Source organism: Rhopalosiphum padi, chromosome 3 (assembly GCF_020882245.1).
Source record: "Rhopalosiphum padi isolate XX-2018 chromosome 3, ASM2088224v1, whole genome shotgun sequence".
Classification (NCBI taxonomy): domain Eukaryota; kingdom Metazoa; phylum Arthropoda; class Insecta; order Hemiptera; family Aphididae; genus Rhopalosiphum; species Rhopalosiphum padi.
The window spans coordinates 627,752-646,032 of record NC_083599.1 but is presented as its reverse complement, the minus strand read 5'-3'; the positions used below and the strand labels follow the sequence as shown (position 1 = coordinate 646,032).

General features: G+C 26.5%; 1 non-coding gene across 1 annotated transcript; it reads right to left on the bottom strand.

Moving 5' to 3' along the window:
- Nucleotides 1-17,334: 17,334 nt before the first annotated feature.
- Trnam-cau (transfer RNA methionine (anticodon CAU)) lies at nucleotides 17,335-17,407 on the bottom strand. The gene has a single exon. It is a non-coding gene; the product is annotated as a tRNA-Met (tRNA).
- Between the last annotated feature and the right edge of the window lie 874 nt (nucleotides 17,408-18,281).

The following is an 18,281-nucleotide window of genomic DNA, read 5'->3' as shown; positions in this document are numbered from 1 at the left end:
CCTTGATTATTAGTTAAATTAAGGGACAGTACACTAAACGTATTTTCTGTAGAATATCAAAATAATTAATATAATATAATTACTAATCAATAATAATGTCTTAATTATCACTAATATCGATAGATTTATATTATAAATCAGGTTTTCGTTAATATGCACGCACAGTGCGCCGTGTTAAGGTTTAATGTCACCATGGGGCCCAGGGGCGGAATAGCCCATCTGGAAATCTGGAATTTTCCAGATGGGCCGGTACTGACGGATACTATATGGGCCGGACCCACGACATTAAAAAAAAAAATTATTTATTTCATGAAAGAGGTAACAAAATTAGTATATGTTTTAATGAGCTTTATTACAAACAAATCTTAGTCTTAAAATGAAGTGTACGTGATGTTATCGTATCAATTTAATATCATGATTTATGAAATATATAAATATATTATGAAATATCAAGTGTCGATAATTTATTGTCATCTATGATATTTCCACTTATTCGTAAATACGACTGCACGAATAGCGAGTGCAGCGCATATTCTATGGTGAGGTTCGATTCCCGAAAGTTCCTATCTATCGGTCTATCGTGTCAATTTTCAATTCTAATTATAGAATTGAATCGTATATTCGTATGTAGTATGCTTATCAGTATTTACTAACTTAGCCAGTAATCCAAAAAGGCCTGTGAAAGGTCATTTTTTACTTTAAATTTTTTAAAAAACCGTTTATGAAATTCAATGACAACCGAACACTTATTGGCGTTCAAGTTACATGTTGATGGCGATTGAAAAACAAAAGTTTGGATAATAATAATATGATTATAAATACAGTTGGTGAAAAATCCAAATTATTTTCTAAATTACTCTTATAGTTTTTAAATATTTAAGTACACTTTGTGACATTTCCATGTATATATTTCTTTTATTTATAAAATATTAAAACAAAAAATGTATTTGTTAATTTTATAAGTTATATTTTATAGATCAAGGTATACTATATAATTTTTTTCAATTTTATATCTACATGTTAGCCTCTGAAACAATCAGCTGATGAACAAATGGGCCGGAAAAATTTATTTTCCAGACCTGAAATTAGATCCCCCTCCGCCCCTGGCAGGGACACACATATTTTGCCACCTCATAACTAGCCTCTCCACTATATCAATCATTAAAAAAAAACTGGTATAATAATATACTGATTAAATGAATACAGTAAAGATACTTTTTCTCCTTGGACACAATATAGGTGTTGGGAGGTGATATTTAGAATTTATATATCTATGTAATCAATTACGTACTTACATACTATATAATTAAATCAATCATATAAAATATAATCTATATTTTGATAGGTTGTTATGAAAACTAATAAAAACGACTCGTTACAAAAAATGTGCTATAAAGGCTATATATTTAATAAATAAAACAATTGATTATTTCGAAAAATTTCTAATAAATTAAATATAAAATTTAAAGCACTACGATAAATTAATAAAATTTAACATAAAAGCAACAAATTATTACATTTTATAATAAAAAATAATATAAAACATAAACCGTAGAAATAAATAATAATATGTATACAAATTTTCAAGCCTTTTAGGAATTCAAACTATTTTTTTTTAAATTATCTTTTTCTCATAACTTTTTTTGTAGTGAATTTATAAATATCGTTTTCTCAATCAATTTCTTTCTAAATATTATTTTTTTCAATACATAAAAATTCAAATGAATAGTGTTGACAAATTTTTATTTGCTAATGATGATCTTAAATAATTTTTTACTCTCTTCAATACAGAAAAATAACAATATAATTTGTAGTATGACAACAAATTGTCTACTCTCCACTGACTACTAAGCAATTACCATAATAGTATATTGATAATTTTGTCATTTGTAAATGATTTTCAAAAATAAATTAATAATTTACCACGACTGGAAAAATGAAAATGCGTACTTGCGTCGTATCACTTGTATCTAGATTTTCACGAATTTACAATAATGCAGGATCGCTAATACCTTATCAAGAACTATTATTAATTATAGTTAATAGTATAATAAGTTAACTACAATTATTATAACCGCACGTCCGTCCTCGTCCATCGAGTTTTGACTGTGTATGTTTTTTATTTTTTTTTTACGCATTAAGTTTAATTGAATTTAATTTATTTAAATCTCTGTATATATATTAATATTTATAAAATGTTTAATCACTGATTGAAAAATTTATAAATGACGAAAAAATCAAGAAATGTAGGAGAAATTTGTAGATACTGAATGCCGCCTATGATATATTTTAAAATTTTGCCGCCTAGGGGCAAACGCCCCCTTGCCCCTCCCCGTTAAAAACGCCTCTGCGCATGCATAACAAAAAGTTGAAGCTGTTTTTTCCCATATACCAGTGATGACTGATAAACATAATAAAGTGTGTTTTAATATTATCAAGGTTGATTTTCGATTGACTAGTAAAGGTAGAAATGAAACAAATTACGACTGTTAAGAATTTCGATTTATCTAAGTTTACAGAGCTATTAAATCGCGGTACGATATAATAACAGATTGAAAAATTTGACGTATTCCTGTACCTGCAATATTAGGTTTTTTCGACTGAATTTCGTTGTAGTCGACATCAGTATGAGTTTGAGTTGCTTTCTGCTTGCGTTTATTGTCCATTTCACAGAAAGTCAAGAAACTCGCAACTGTAAGAGCGGGAAAAATAAAAATAATTAATAATTATTTAACTATTAATAAGTGATAAATATACTCGATTTTTATACTGTAGAATTATATTATCAAGCATGAACTAAACTGATATTAAAATAGAACTGTTATGAAGTATCATATTAATTCATATATGATATTATACATCAATATCATTGTACATACACTTGAGTAGAGACGGTCTTGTCAGACTATATTATCACGAAGTACATATGTATATTTAATTGTATGTTTTTTGATTTTTTTGATATTTTTTTATTTCCTATTTTTAACTCATTTTAATATCATTGTATGCTCAATTAATAATGAACATAATTTTAATAAAATATACTTTAATTTTGAAAAAAAAAATGTTTACACTATTAGCTTATATTTTATGATTTACAGATTTACAGCTATATATATTTATATAAAAATAGATAACTTCTCAAAAATTTCAAATTAATCTGCATATTTTGAAAATGCCATTGCATATATTGAAAATTTATAATACAGGTGAAATTGTTGTCGTTTTCTATTGTTAAAATATGTAATTTTGTTAAAATTTTAACTACAAATATCTATAAAAACTAATAGTAATTGTATATTTTTTAGATTTTTTAGTTCCAGTATAAACTACTTATAATGAACATTAAATTATGTTATTAAACCATAGATATAAAATAAAATGAAGACTATAACATTTTTACTACAAAATACTTGTAAATTTTCAAAGATTTTAGTCTAGCGATAAATGTTTTTTTATCAGTATATTAATAAAAAAAGTTAAAAAAAAAAAATATGAAAATTGCAATCGTCTATAAATAGATAAAAGTGAGTTAAAATATTTGAAAATAATGCCACGCATAAGAAATAATAATAAAGTACCCAGAGTATCAACTAGATCCGATTTTGCTAGGTACTAGAAACTTCCAAATAAGTCGAAAAATGTAGTATTTTCATTGTCCCCAAAGGTGATGACACTATAACAGACAGAAAAAGACACATCATTGTTAAATTAATACAGTCAACAATCCGTTCAGAATCCAATAACAGTTTTGATATTTATGAAAACTAATATGAACTATGTCTTATGTCTAATCGGCCAAGTTCATTTTTCAAACTTCGTTTTCCAGCTCCTATAAATTTCAAATTTGTTTCAAATATTTAAAATGTTGATTGTACGAAATTTAAATAAAAAATCTTAAAATGTGGTCAGATCAGTATAAATAAATAATATTAGACAAGACACTTAGTAATACTGTTTACAATTTAAATAATATTTAAATAAAATGTAATATATTTGCTTTACCGATGACCTGGTATATAGCAATACACGGTGCAAGCGATAATAGGAGGTTGTTTTGGCACACGAATTTGTAACACGTCAAAAGATTATATTGTTATAATAACTATAAATTTTTATAAGTAATCAAAATAAAGTTATATCTATATGGCGAGACTCTGTGATAATACACAATGAATGTATGTCAACACATGTATCTAGTCGTCTAGGGCCTAGAATATGTATGTATATTATAATAGTAAAATATAAATACGGTAATGATGTTCCAAAAAAAATGTTAGCATAAATAAATTAATAAAGTAAAAAAAAAATAGAAAATGTCAAATATCTATAAAAAATAAAAATAACACAAAAAGATCAAAAATTGTATCATGTCAAGATGTTAATGCAAAATTGCGTCAAAAATGTAGTCTAGGGTTATTTATTTTTAATTAAAATAAAAGAACAAAATCGATTTTGATACTCAGTTTTCTCCCTTCCCAAATACCTACTACATCCAATTTGCTACCAAAACCCACTCAAAATATTATACTTAATAATTTTTGACATGTGTATTATGTATTTGTGTCTTATTGTCTTATAGCTTGGGTATTCTATAAATTTGTGCGACACGGAGAGCGTTACCACGACGTAATGAACCCCTTATAGCCTATACGTGAATCACCTGTAGGTGAACCACCTGTTGTAGGTTTATGACATATGCATGTTCGATTTATCTGCATACAGTGGAAATATTCGTTCATTATGACGTTTATTGTTTATTACTTCATTATGGTGATCTCACGTACAAAAACCACTGTAAAACAAATGTTTTATTCACTAATACGCTCAGCATCTAAAACATTGTATTACAACAACTGAGTTGTAAAAATAAAAATAAGTTAAAACAGATAAAAAATTTAAAAAATGAATTTCTAACAAGTAATTTGATAGTTCAATCTGAAATTTTAATAAACGATTTAAAAAAATGTATTTCACGCGTCCTTGCTCGGTCGGCGGTCAATTGAGTACGCTCGCTCCACCCTCGTGACATGTTGTCATAGAACACTTGTCTAATATTACTTGCGTAACATAGCAAATATGCGTAGGGTTGTTACTATAGTTACTATAATACGGATGATTAGTGTTACATCACAATTGTTATCAATCATCATCAAATTTCCAATTGGATTCAAACAAATATTTCATACTATCTGAAAAGTGTATACTTAAAAAAATTGAATAAAAATGTGGTTTAAACTTTTAACTAAATTTTTTTTTTAACTTTCCATCTACTTGGTTTTACATTTTTTACACCTATTTAATATTTAATATTTTAATTGGTTCTAATGACTATTGACTAGTAATCATTTATTATCAATAACTTCTACATCGGAATACTTTAAAGAAAACCTAAAACGGGGATGGAACAATTGTGCCTAAAACAAAGGGCCAGTGTATACCAAAATTATGCTCCTTATATTTTAAGGTCAGTATACCAATTACACTTGTAATCAACATCATTACAAACAATATACACACAAAAATTCTTGAAAATTAAAAATGTATTTATTGATCAATTGATTAATGGTCAAAGGCTATAATATATTTTATAACTGTTTCGGGAATGTTATGAAACTTTATTATTATTACACACATTTGATCACGTAAGTAAAATAATTAATTAAATGTGAAGAAAAAAATTACCTATGTATTTATTTAAATTATATTGTATATTAATACTTGCAAAAAAATTGGTTAGTGTATTCATTTCTTATAAAATTAAAAAATGTTTAACTAACTAATAAGTATTCCTCAGGTATTGTCAAATGTGGTGAAATGACCTATAAAGATAATCATATTTTAAAATTTCAAGCAGATCTAAGTTTAAGAATAATTGTTAGCTAATCTGTTCTTCTAAAATAATAAATATGATTTTTTTATTAAAACTGTTTGTCATTTAAATATTTAATACCTAGTATAAGCTATACTCGTAGGACATAATATTAAACATATTTACAAACTTATAGGAAAAATCAAAACATGTTAGAATGAAGCGAATTGGTGACAATATACTATAGTTCTTATAATATGTGTAATATTGTGTATAATAAAAATATGTTAAAACTAAATGTTAAATGTTTTAACAATTAATATTTATGGTGATTTGCATTTATTAACAAAAAAGTTGCAGTATTTATCGTATTAAAAACATAATTATTAGGTAATATTATAGTAATAATTTGACTCAACTATATGAAGGGCATACTTTCATTGATAAGATAAAATCTAGAATTTTTATACAACATTTTAGTTATAGTTTTCCAGTGAACGTTGAAAATTGTCCACTAAATACAAATTAAATTTAAAATGAACATTGTTATAAAACTGTAAAAATAATATGGAATTTTATTTAATAATAAATATAATATTCCCTTAAAAATGAACCTTTTGTGAAAAGTGGGGATAACGAATAAAACAAAAATTAGTTATTAATTTTACATATTTATTAGTTATTATAAACATTATACATAATATTAACTTTCTTTTGCTCTTGTACTATAACATAATATTTAAGTATACAATTTGTAATTATTTTTGTTACTTTTGAAATGATCCAATACACTGCGTGTACTTGAATTGCTCACTAAAATTACTCGGTAATGTGAAATAAGTACTATATGTCTATATCGTTGTACGCACCTATAATGCGTGAATTGAAACTACTATAACATAAATAACTTTTTAAAAACTGATTTGTTTCAACATTTTACCTAAAATGTGTACATTTTTTTTACAAATTTTTACGACATTAAAATGGTTTGTGAGAAAAATTTAAGTTTAAAAATCACATAGGTATACATTACAGTGACTTTCTCAATGACTGTATACTCGACAAAATACAGAACAGCAAAGTGATTAGCTATTTTCTCTCTTTTTAACATTTTAATTAACTAAAAAATTATATTTGTGATTTTTATATTTTTAATTATTTAACTCGCTTAAAATAATATTAAATTTTTAAATAAAATCACATTTAACGTTTTTCATTTTGTCATTTTTTACTGTGTCTTCATTTTTTTTAGATTCGTCTTGACAGCTATATGCCTATATTTGAATTTTTTTTACAGACATTAACTACATAATATAAAGACTTAATAAATTTAACATTTATGTCAAATTTTTCATTGCATTGTATAATTTATTTTGCAAATTTAAATTGAGATGACACTATATTATTGTTTTTTATGACACTTCAAAAATGTGGAAAATGTTATATTACTTACCTGGAAAACCAAAACTGTTTAAAAAACAATGTACGAAGTCAGCAGACGCATGTATATTCAACCGATTTTGAAATAGTCGATTTTAGAGTCTGACTTATTAGTTATTAATTTTATATATGTAAATTCCGCTAATACATTTTTCGATGTTGAAAAAAATTTGAACTTCACAGGTATTAATTTCTGTGTATAATACGAATTAGTGTTTAAAGGTCTATAGAGGGGGTGAGTAATATTTGTATATATTTATTTTATCTCTTATTTTAAAATGAGTTTATGAAAAAAAAAATTATTATTATTTTAGATTATTAAAATTGAATGACCCAGTCGTTTAGGAATAATACAATTATTATTATATCGAAGAAGTTTATCTCATTTTAGACTTTATCGACAATGATAATCATAAGAGGTTGTCAGCGCACTGCTTATTTCCACTCTTTAACTCACGCATAATAATATGGCAAATTTATATTCAGTACAATAAACCTCTTGTTGTTAGTTTTATGTTTTAAGAGTATTGACCTGTTATCAAAATTAACGTAAAAAACTCGGTGTTTTTATATAGGTTTTTACAATATTTAAATTTTAAAGAGAGGTATATGATCATCTATAAATTGTAACATTTTACATACTCATATAACTTAAAAAAAATTTAAATATCGTAAAAAAACCAACACAAGAACACTATATATATATATACACAATATGATTGTTTATCGACATGATGCAATGGGGTATAGGTCAAAAGTATTGGTCGGTATAGCTCATAACTCATAGGTATAGTTAAAACAGTATTGTAGTGGTTTGTATTTAAACAATATATAAATAATATTATGCACGATTACTCAGATTTTAGAATTGTTTTTTTTTTGCTAATCGTATACGATAATACGATGATATGATATAATAAAATAGGCTGTAGCACTCGACGACAGTGTCCACTGGGAATTAGGATGGATTTACCTGCGCATTGAATTTATTTTAAAAGTTTTACATTTTTTTGTAATTCAAATAATATGTAAATTATTTTTTTTTTCAATAAACGGACATCCAAAATAATAGAACCTATATACCTATAACCGGTTAAGAACTATTACATTTGGTTGAGTAGATGGACGATAACGGTGTTTTTGAATTACATAATTCCTTTTGACTAATGTATACAAAACGAAATAACAATCAATCAACGCTTAACTATATTTTGGTCGATTCACTTTTCAACCTCAACAATTTCATAAAACCCCATAAAAACATAATAATCCATTGACAAATAATTTATCTAAATTCAAAAACATTAAATAAAATCAGTTATACACATCATAGAGCAAAAGTAAAATTTACTTTTATTATATTAGTTGTTCAAAATAATAATAAAGAATTATAAATGATATTTTATTATTACAATGATATTGTATAACTTTTTATTTTGTTTTTATTTTTTCATTAATCAACCTTTTGAAGCTGTTTTCAACATTCTGATTAGTTGGTTGGCACTTGGATTATATCATAATGATGTATTCATTTAAATAAATAGATAATTATAGACTTACTAATCAGGTACCATATGTTACATAGAATCATACAATATCAGTAAATTAGTAGTATAATATAATATTAATATATATTATTTATTGATTATGAGACATTAGCGCTCCGATAATGTGTTGATTTTACATAATATGTAATATGATGTGTGCGCGTGTATACCCATTTTATTATTATTGTGTTCATCATCAAGGTTTGGAATAAAAAAATGTTTTAATTTTCATCTTTTAATGTACCTATTTATTAGTCATTTATGATAGCAAGGCCGATACAGTTTGGAGTATTCATCAAATAATACTGATAAGATGTAAATATTTTCGTCGTGATAATAAGTGTTTTAAGTAAGGTATGTATACAATAATTATTATTATAATACAGGTAAACATCATTGCAATTTCTATTATTGCAATATTATTTAGTATTTAGAAATTTGATGAATATTCGTCATTTGTCAATGATAATTCATAGTTTATATAGTAGTTTTTTTCAGAACTTATCATGATTATATAAAAAAAATTAAGGCAAATTTACAAAACAATATTACAGTAGAGTCTCATTTATCCGGTCATCGCTATGGTCCGGACATCCGGATAATCCGGACAATTTATAATCCGTACTTTAGTACTTATATATAATATATTATATACATTACACATAAATATTATACAAAAATGATTTATATCAATGTCCATTGTAATATACCTACTATAAGATGTATATTATTGATACATAATTGATATATATATATATATCCTTAAGTACATATGTACTTATTTATAGCAAAACTGTAGGTACCTTTACGAAATTGGAATTATCTAATAGTATATAAGTTGAAACAAAACGTCGTTCTGTTTAAGCCGGACTTTCAATAATCCATATAGAGTCCGGTCCCACCAAGTCCGGATCAAAGGTATTCTACTGTATTCTACTGTATAATATGTTTTCATATTATACTTAATAATTGACAAATGGTGAAAAATAATATTTTTTTTTTTTTGTAATTTATGGTAAAATTTTCAGTAATTTTCTCAATATTCGGAAAAAAAATGTAGGAGAAACAAGAATTTTTACGTGAATCAGTTTTTGATAAAATGTATTTCTTTATTTTATTATACCTATACTCTATAGGTAATAACTAATCCAAAAATTATTCACCATAAAAACTTGAAATGTTCGCCAGCATTTATATTATCATTTTCGGTAGGTTTTCAAACCGTCTCCACTCGGAATCGCTTTTGTATACAATGATATATCATTGAATTAAAATTTAACACAACCAGTGGCGTAGAAAGACTCGTTAGCGCCCTTGGCAAACCTAGGAAAATGCGCCTTTTTAGCGATTAAAAAATTGACGAAAATACGGAATGATATTTTTTAACACACACAAGCACGCACCGTTCCTTCTAGTAAAAAACGAATTTAACGATAAACAAGATAAACAAAATCATACACATTTCAAAATGTATAGCCGTATAGGTAATAAAGAAATGTCGTTTTGAAAGTAGAATAAAAATAAGTACCAATTTTAAAGCATAAATTTGCGCCCCTTCATAATTTGCGCCCCTGGCGTAGGCACAGTTCGCCATACCCTTGCTACGCCACTGAACACAACCATAATAGTGATCCATTCCCTTATTGCTTGAAAAATGATTTTCTTCATAAAATATTTTTACTAAAATTTAAAAAAAAAATGTTTTGAGTAAAATCAATTATATTTTTTATGCACGTTTGAAGTTTAATTTGATGACATTGGGTATTTAAAAAATGAATAATAATAATTTATCATCAATTAATTGAATATTGATCTTCCGGTCTACAACATAATATTCTATAATTTTTTTTTCACTTATGAAGTAAAATGTCTGTTAAAAATGCGTTGAACTTTAGTCTACTAAATATTAATCAAACAGAAGTTTAAATATGTATAATGGTTAACTGAATAAATACCTCGTTTTTTAAATGGTACCTACCTATTTTCTCATTTTTATTGTATTATGTTAAACATATTATTATACAGGAAACTCTATAGATACGAAAGCCATTAGAGCATTATCTTATCTGCTTACATGAATTATTAAATACATAGATTATCATTTATATTAATATGTGAAATTATAGAATATGATACATTGAAACGGTAAAAAGTTTAAATTAAACAAAATTAAAATCAAATTTTAATATTGATTTAATACAGTTGAATTTTCACATCCGAAAAATTATAAATAATTTTGTTATTTTGTATATTTAAATGGTTTAATTAAACTCAAAACAATATAATCATACATAATAATACAAAATTACTGATTGACATACCTATTATATTTAAATACACCATATTTTTTTGTCATTACATTGCATGATTGCTTATTGACTGTATATTATTGAATAATGATTATAAAGGTTATATATTATATAATACAATTATAATTTTAAATTTCCGTTGTATGTAAATTAAACATATGTATACGTTATTCTTATCTTTACTAAACAAATATAGGTATACAATTTTTGGCCAGCGTAGAGAGAAACGATGGTTTAACTCGCACAGAGCTTCTAAGCGATAAAAAAAAAACATTTGAACCAAAATGAATAGAGATGCTATTATGTAACATTAATGCCTATCAGTTATTTCGGTTAACAAATTTTTATGCAACGCCACATCCGAAAAAAAATATAAAAATTTAAACAATTATTTATAGATATTATATAATCTTGTTAAAAATTATATTTTAGTCTTTTAAAATTCAAAATAACGTGTTATGCGGTTGCAGTATGGCGACCATTGTCATCATAAACTAATAACACTTGCGCATCATAGATAGTGTGTTGATGCAGGTACAATCATCGGCAGGGGCGTATTTAGAAATGTCTTAAGGGGGGGGGGGGGCACAAACAAAAAGTTCAAATTTGCGTACACGGGGCATAGAATTGTAAAATTTCTCATATAATAAAAATTAGCATAAAATACGGTGAATGGGGGAGGCACGGGCCCCATGTGCCCCTCCCTTAAATACGCCCCTGAATTCATCGGTATACTGGGTATTGGTTAAAATAAGCCAAAAGACAGTTTTAGTACTACCCATGCGTGAAAGTAACGAAAATTTACAAATTAATTTGATTTAAAAACGCATTGATAGGTTTGATGTTTAGATTTTGCTTTTCATAATATCGTGCAATTCGAATGTTGACATTTTTTCGTTGAATCGTTGAACTGCCGGTGAAAAAATTATTAAAAAAACACTGATCCGTCATCCGTCGCTTCAGGTACACGGGGCCTATGAATAGCCTTCTCACGCAGCTCCCGTAAGACCGTGCAGCCGCGTCGCCATCATAATAATCGTTCGGTGACATTGTGGACAGATTTTACAGAATAAACAAATTCGACGGCGACGGTCCGAGTAGCATGGGCTCCTGATGACGCGATATCGTTTTTGGGCGTAGCTTACACGCGAGTGCGCGAGTGTCTCAATAATTATTAGTTATTAGTTATTACTATTATCGGAGGACGAGTGGACCGAATTTACAGGGCAGGTACGAGTTGGCCGGCCGCCCGCGATCGACGGTGACGACCCGCGTACCCATGGGCCCCTGTTGACACGATATCGATTTTGGGCGTTGCTTACGCGATCCCTTTACGATCTGTGGTGGTGATGACATGTAGGCGAGGCGGCGGCGCGGGGGTAAACGCGAGCGCGCGAGTGTCATAATATTATTATTATTATTATTACCGGAGGACGACGAGTGGACCGATTTTACAGAACAGGTACGGGTTCACCGGCCGCCGGCGATCGACGGCGACGATCCGTATCATGGGCTCCTGGTAACGTAATATCGATTTTGGGCGTAGCTTACGATCCCTCCAGACGGTATAATAATAATAATAATAATAGTAATAATCTTGATGGGGCGCGAGTAAACGCGAGTACCGTTGGGTGTCCACTCGAGCGATCTCGTCTCGTCTCGGACGGCACACCGCTCGGAGTGGGTTAGTGTGAACACGAGTCGAGTAGTAGTAGTAGTGTAGTACCTACATGTTTGAAGTACCATAAAAAACGAAATATGTTCTCTCAGAAGAGTAAATATTTATTTTTTAGGCATCTATATGTAGATACACAAGTGAACGGACCAAAAAAAGTATAATGATTTTACAATGTGTTATTTATTTATTTTGTGAGTGTCTAAATACACTTATTGGAGCAGAAAAAATATTTAAATCTTACAATTTGATCGCGGGTTTCAGATAGAAATTTAATACACGACGGTACTTTAACTTTGGGTGATCGAGAATGGATTATTAAGAGTATAATGTTAAAATAATTGAAGGGTGGAAATACAAAACGTACCATTGCCAAAATACTGATTTTTCAAGAGAAGCGATTTTCTGTATCTCCTTTTCTATAATAGCAATGTCAAATTAACAGAAGCACTAAAAAATATGTAAATCATAATGAGTTAAAGCGATTTAAAAAAAAAAAATTTAATTAATTTTTTAAGTATAGACCCTATTTTTTGTCATATAAATATGTACAATAATTCAAAATGTACCTTTTCCGTTAACTTAATGGAAATAGTACGTTTTGGAAAATTTAATGGAAATAGTTCGTTTTGGAAAACCTATTAAAATGTACTCCAAAATGTGTTTTTTCCAAAATAAAAATATTATCAATTATTTTATTGCTTTTAAATTTTAACGTTTTTTATGATCATTCTAAAATAATATGCCTAATATATGACACGTAAATACTTAGTTCCAATGTCGTATCTCCAATTTTGGTAGTTAATAAATCATATGATATTAAATTACAATAAAATAATATTGAATATTGATCTTAAGTTTATGAATAATAAGCAGATATTTAAATCGATGACTAAAGTTTTGGTATACATATTTAAATGGTTTTTACTTTTTTGCATTTCTTGAAAAGTATATAAAATACAGTTAATTATATTGTGATTCAGCTAATTTAATTTAAGATTAATTCTTAAATAATAAATACAATAAAAATAATAAAAATTCTCATTGAATAAGGGTCTTCTTCATAAACCCCGCCTTCGTCATTTTCAATATTACGAGTATTATTATTTAATTTTTGAAAAATATCATTATAAAATTCCTCAGAAACCATTGGTATTTTAAAAAATTTATTTTCCTTTTTTGCTAACTTAACATGATTTTGTTTTTGCAGGATATCGACTTGACCGATGTTCTGAAGATTTTTAAACCTTTTCATGACACCAACTCTATAGTAACTTCATAACTTTCATAAAATTGACAAGTCATTTTAGACAAGGATGTTTTTTTTAATTATGTAATAATATATAGTATTTCTATTAAAAACGACTCAAATGTGTTTAATAATCTAGGATTATATTTTTAATTTAATTTCAAACTTAATGATTGTGATAATAATTTAATATTATAAATTTAAAATTATATTTTAGTACGTTTTGGATTAACTATTTTATTTCTCTATACCTACAACACGGGCAATAGTACGTTTTGGCGTAAAACTGGAAAAAGTACGTTTTGGATTAAGCAGTCATTTTTAACAACTGATTTGACCAGGAAATAATACGTTTTAGTCTATTCTGACAACATCAATCGATTTGTCGACGTTTTTTTTATAAGAATCGATATCGTTTTTGTCAATTTTGACAATAGTACGTTATGGATTTCTACCCCTCAATTGTGGCATTGAGAAAAACGAGAATATTCAATACTTATTTAGATATTTTCAATAAAAAGCTTAAAAATGTATACATAGTTCTTCATTATAATTGCTAATTAAGTAAACAAAAAATATGTAAAATATTTAAATATACAAGCCCAATTTTTGTCTATGAGCTTATGAAATTTAATAATTACGTATTCAAACGTTATAATTACTAATAACGCTATTTCCGCTATTTGTTTATAATTAAAAAAAAAAACATTTATCGTAAAAACTTAAATCATTCTATTACTATGGTCTATGACGCGAATGTACGTCGAGTAAACGTTACGTAACACGCTAATCGTTTGTGTTTGTATACTTTTGTAGGTATACCTACGAGATACGGCAATCTGTAAAAATTATTAAGTATACGTATTAACGCTACTTTATTAAGTGCAGTTGCAATATCGTATAAGCATTTCATAATAACAACATGAAAACTAAAAGCGGATTATCAAAAGTAATAATAATTAAAATATTAGTTTAAAAAATTTAAGTTTATTATAAGTACAATAATAATATTTAATAATAATATACTAATTTTAATATTTGAACCCGAAAACGGTTCACTACTTAATCTCTGAAATTCAAGTCAACCAGGTTAACGGGGCTTGGGTACTATAGGTATTATTTTAGATTCTGAGCGTTGAATGTATTGGTTGTATAATAATGTTAATGTGTTTTGGTTTTTTTTTTTGTGTCATCACTCGCTTATACGGGGGTCAATTACCTTATTTTATCTGATATTCTGGTTAGATTTTATTATTAATAAGTAATAACATATAGATACCTATTTGACTGTTAGATTACGGAATGACATACGTACCGTCTGTACAGTAAAAGATTTAGTATAATATTACTTAACATTTTCAGATTTTTCGAAGTAATTCCGTGATGAAGAAAAATTAAATCTTCAGGTAATTTATTTTTTATTCATTCTTATTAAGTTTTTTTTTTTTATATAACAACTAACAAGTAATAACCTTATAACCACATAATATTATCTATGAATATCTTATATTCTTATAGTAAAATAACGTTTGAATACTAATTTTTTTAAATGTCGAGTACTGAGTAGTGGGTAGTAGTAACATACTAATCGCTAACTACATTTCATAAAATGTTTTTTTTTAATTTTTATTAATGTAATTTATTTTACTAGTAGTATTACGGTATAGCCGATAGCTTGATTCAATTCCAAAAATATTACATTAATTATAATAATAATGTTTAATTTATACCTATCTATTATTATAAAATAGTTGTTATTAACTTTTGAGTCAATTCCACTTTACCCTAAATCAGTGTGAATAGGTTCGTGGTATAAAATATATATAGACACTATTATTTTAAAATTAATCTACTTACATATTTTGAAAATGTCATTGCGAATAGTTAAATTCATAATAATATACGTTAAAGTAAAATAATTTTGTTTACATATTTTTCAAATTATTTGTCCTATAGATGAACTAATTATAAGGTATCTTGTATTACGTTTAAAAAAAATGTTGACTTAGTGATAAACAATTTTGTCATTTAAAGAAAAAAAAAATTAAAATTTTAAAACGTTTACAAATAACTAAAAATAAGTTAAAATATTTAGAAAATTATACTATTTGTAGATAATGTTAACGAAATATTTCAAGAAACTACTTTGATATTCATTTTTGAATTAAAACAAAAGACAAAAGTTGTTTAACGAATACGAATACGATTATCTGATTCACGGCAGAACACGAAGTCGGAATCAGTCAATGACATGTCATATTATATAACAAAATAAATCAAAAACACATCGAGTAACGACGGCGGCTACTTTTTCCTGGAATATCTATGATCTAGTATCTGAAATTCTAAATATAAATGCATATACGCATGGCTTCCAGTGATATGCGATTTCGGTGCGTTTCGTTGTCCGTTCCACAATTATTATTATCTTATTATTATTATTATTATTAATATAAAAAATATAATAATATTATCATCAACGGTCGACGGGCTTATAAGTAATAAACAAAATATAAGCTATAAATATAATCGTGATCACTGATCAGTCATTAAAATATTAAATTAATTTTATTTTCAATCAATTTCGTTTTACGAGTACGTATAAGCATTTTTTTAAAAAGATTGTTGTAATTATAAGTTTCATTATAATAGTAATCTGTTTTTGGATTCATGGCATTTATTCTTGATGGGCTCTCTAGAGTCACTGACCCGTGGCGCATTGCCCGTCATGCCATCCTATCGGTACGCTACTGATATAACATGATAATATTATTATCATAGTTGTTTAAATTATATCACTTAAGTTGTATGAGCATATAAATCCGTTTCGGCGTTTCCTTTACATAATAGACATGAGTACCAAAATTACTTACAAGAATTTCTATGTGGATCCAAAATTATCATATTAATATAAATAATAATATACTAATATGTCACGTACTTGCATACAATAATTAAAATAAAATATAACACTGAATAATATAATATTAGTACCTTTATACTTTATATTATTTGTTAAAGTCAATGAAAATAATTCTTGTACAATTCATTATTATTGCAAGAACATTTAGACAGAGTATTAGTAGTGATTAATTATATTAAAATGTATTTTGCATTGAAATTTTTAAATTTATATCATAATTGGCTAAAAACTGTCTGTAATACATTATTGTTATGCGTTATAATATGTTCACTCGGTATTTATTAATTTCTATATTATTTTTGAATGATCTTGAATCACATTTTAAAGTCGAATTCCCTGGGAGAGGTAAATTATATATAAAAAAACTGCAAAAAAATTTTGCCCCAGGCGAGGATCGAACTCACGACCTTAAGATTATGAGACTTACGCGCTGCCTACTGCGCCACCGAGGCTTGTGATATCCGTTGATATTTTAGTTACTTAAACTGTAAATATTTTTCTAATAACTTCATCATTAGTAAAGAACAAATTTTATGAAAATATTACAACATTTAAATCAAGATAGTTAATAGTTATATTTAAGAGTCTGAGTGGAGCGATAAATATAATAATTTTACAATGATGTGGATTTTTTGTATAATATTATGTTTATATATCGAAAGTAGTCGAAAATGCTACAATTTTCAACTTTGAAAGTTTGGACGTGTTAGTTGCAGATAACAAATTGAATTTTATTTTTACTGATGGGAGCTAAACATTAAAAATTCTAGACATCCAAGTTAGATTACTTAGTTCATGATGTTTGGTTTTTTTCAAAATAATTAGGAAATACAAAAAAAAGTGGGTACCGCACATTACGATTTTAAACTTCGACGAACTGTCAGCCTATAACACAAACTATATATTTTCATGTTATATATTTTTTTAAATAAGTACATAGCTATAAGCCATTTATTTCACTTTTATTACTACGGTAGGTTGAGATAATTGTTTTCAAAAATATTGGATTTATTTGTTATTCGTACCTATTATTAAAACTAATTAATATTTTTACCATATTATAATATCTTATATATTTATATATAATCTTTCTGTAAATACCGTTAAACGGTAAAAAAAATATTCATCATATAAATAGATAATAAAATAGATCTAAAATGTTATTGCGTATAGTAAAATTCATAATAATATAATAGTACATATTATAATCTATTAATCTAATATAATATATATAATTATATAATAGTTAATACGTATAAGTTGTAAGTTCCTATGAATAATGTTTCTAAATTAAAACAAAATAATTAACATTCAACACCGTTATTT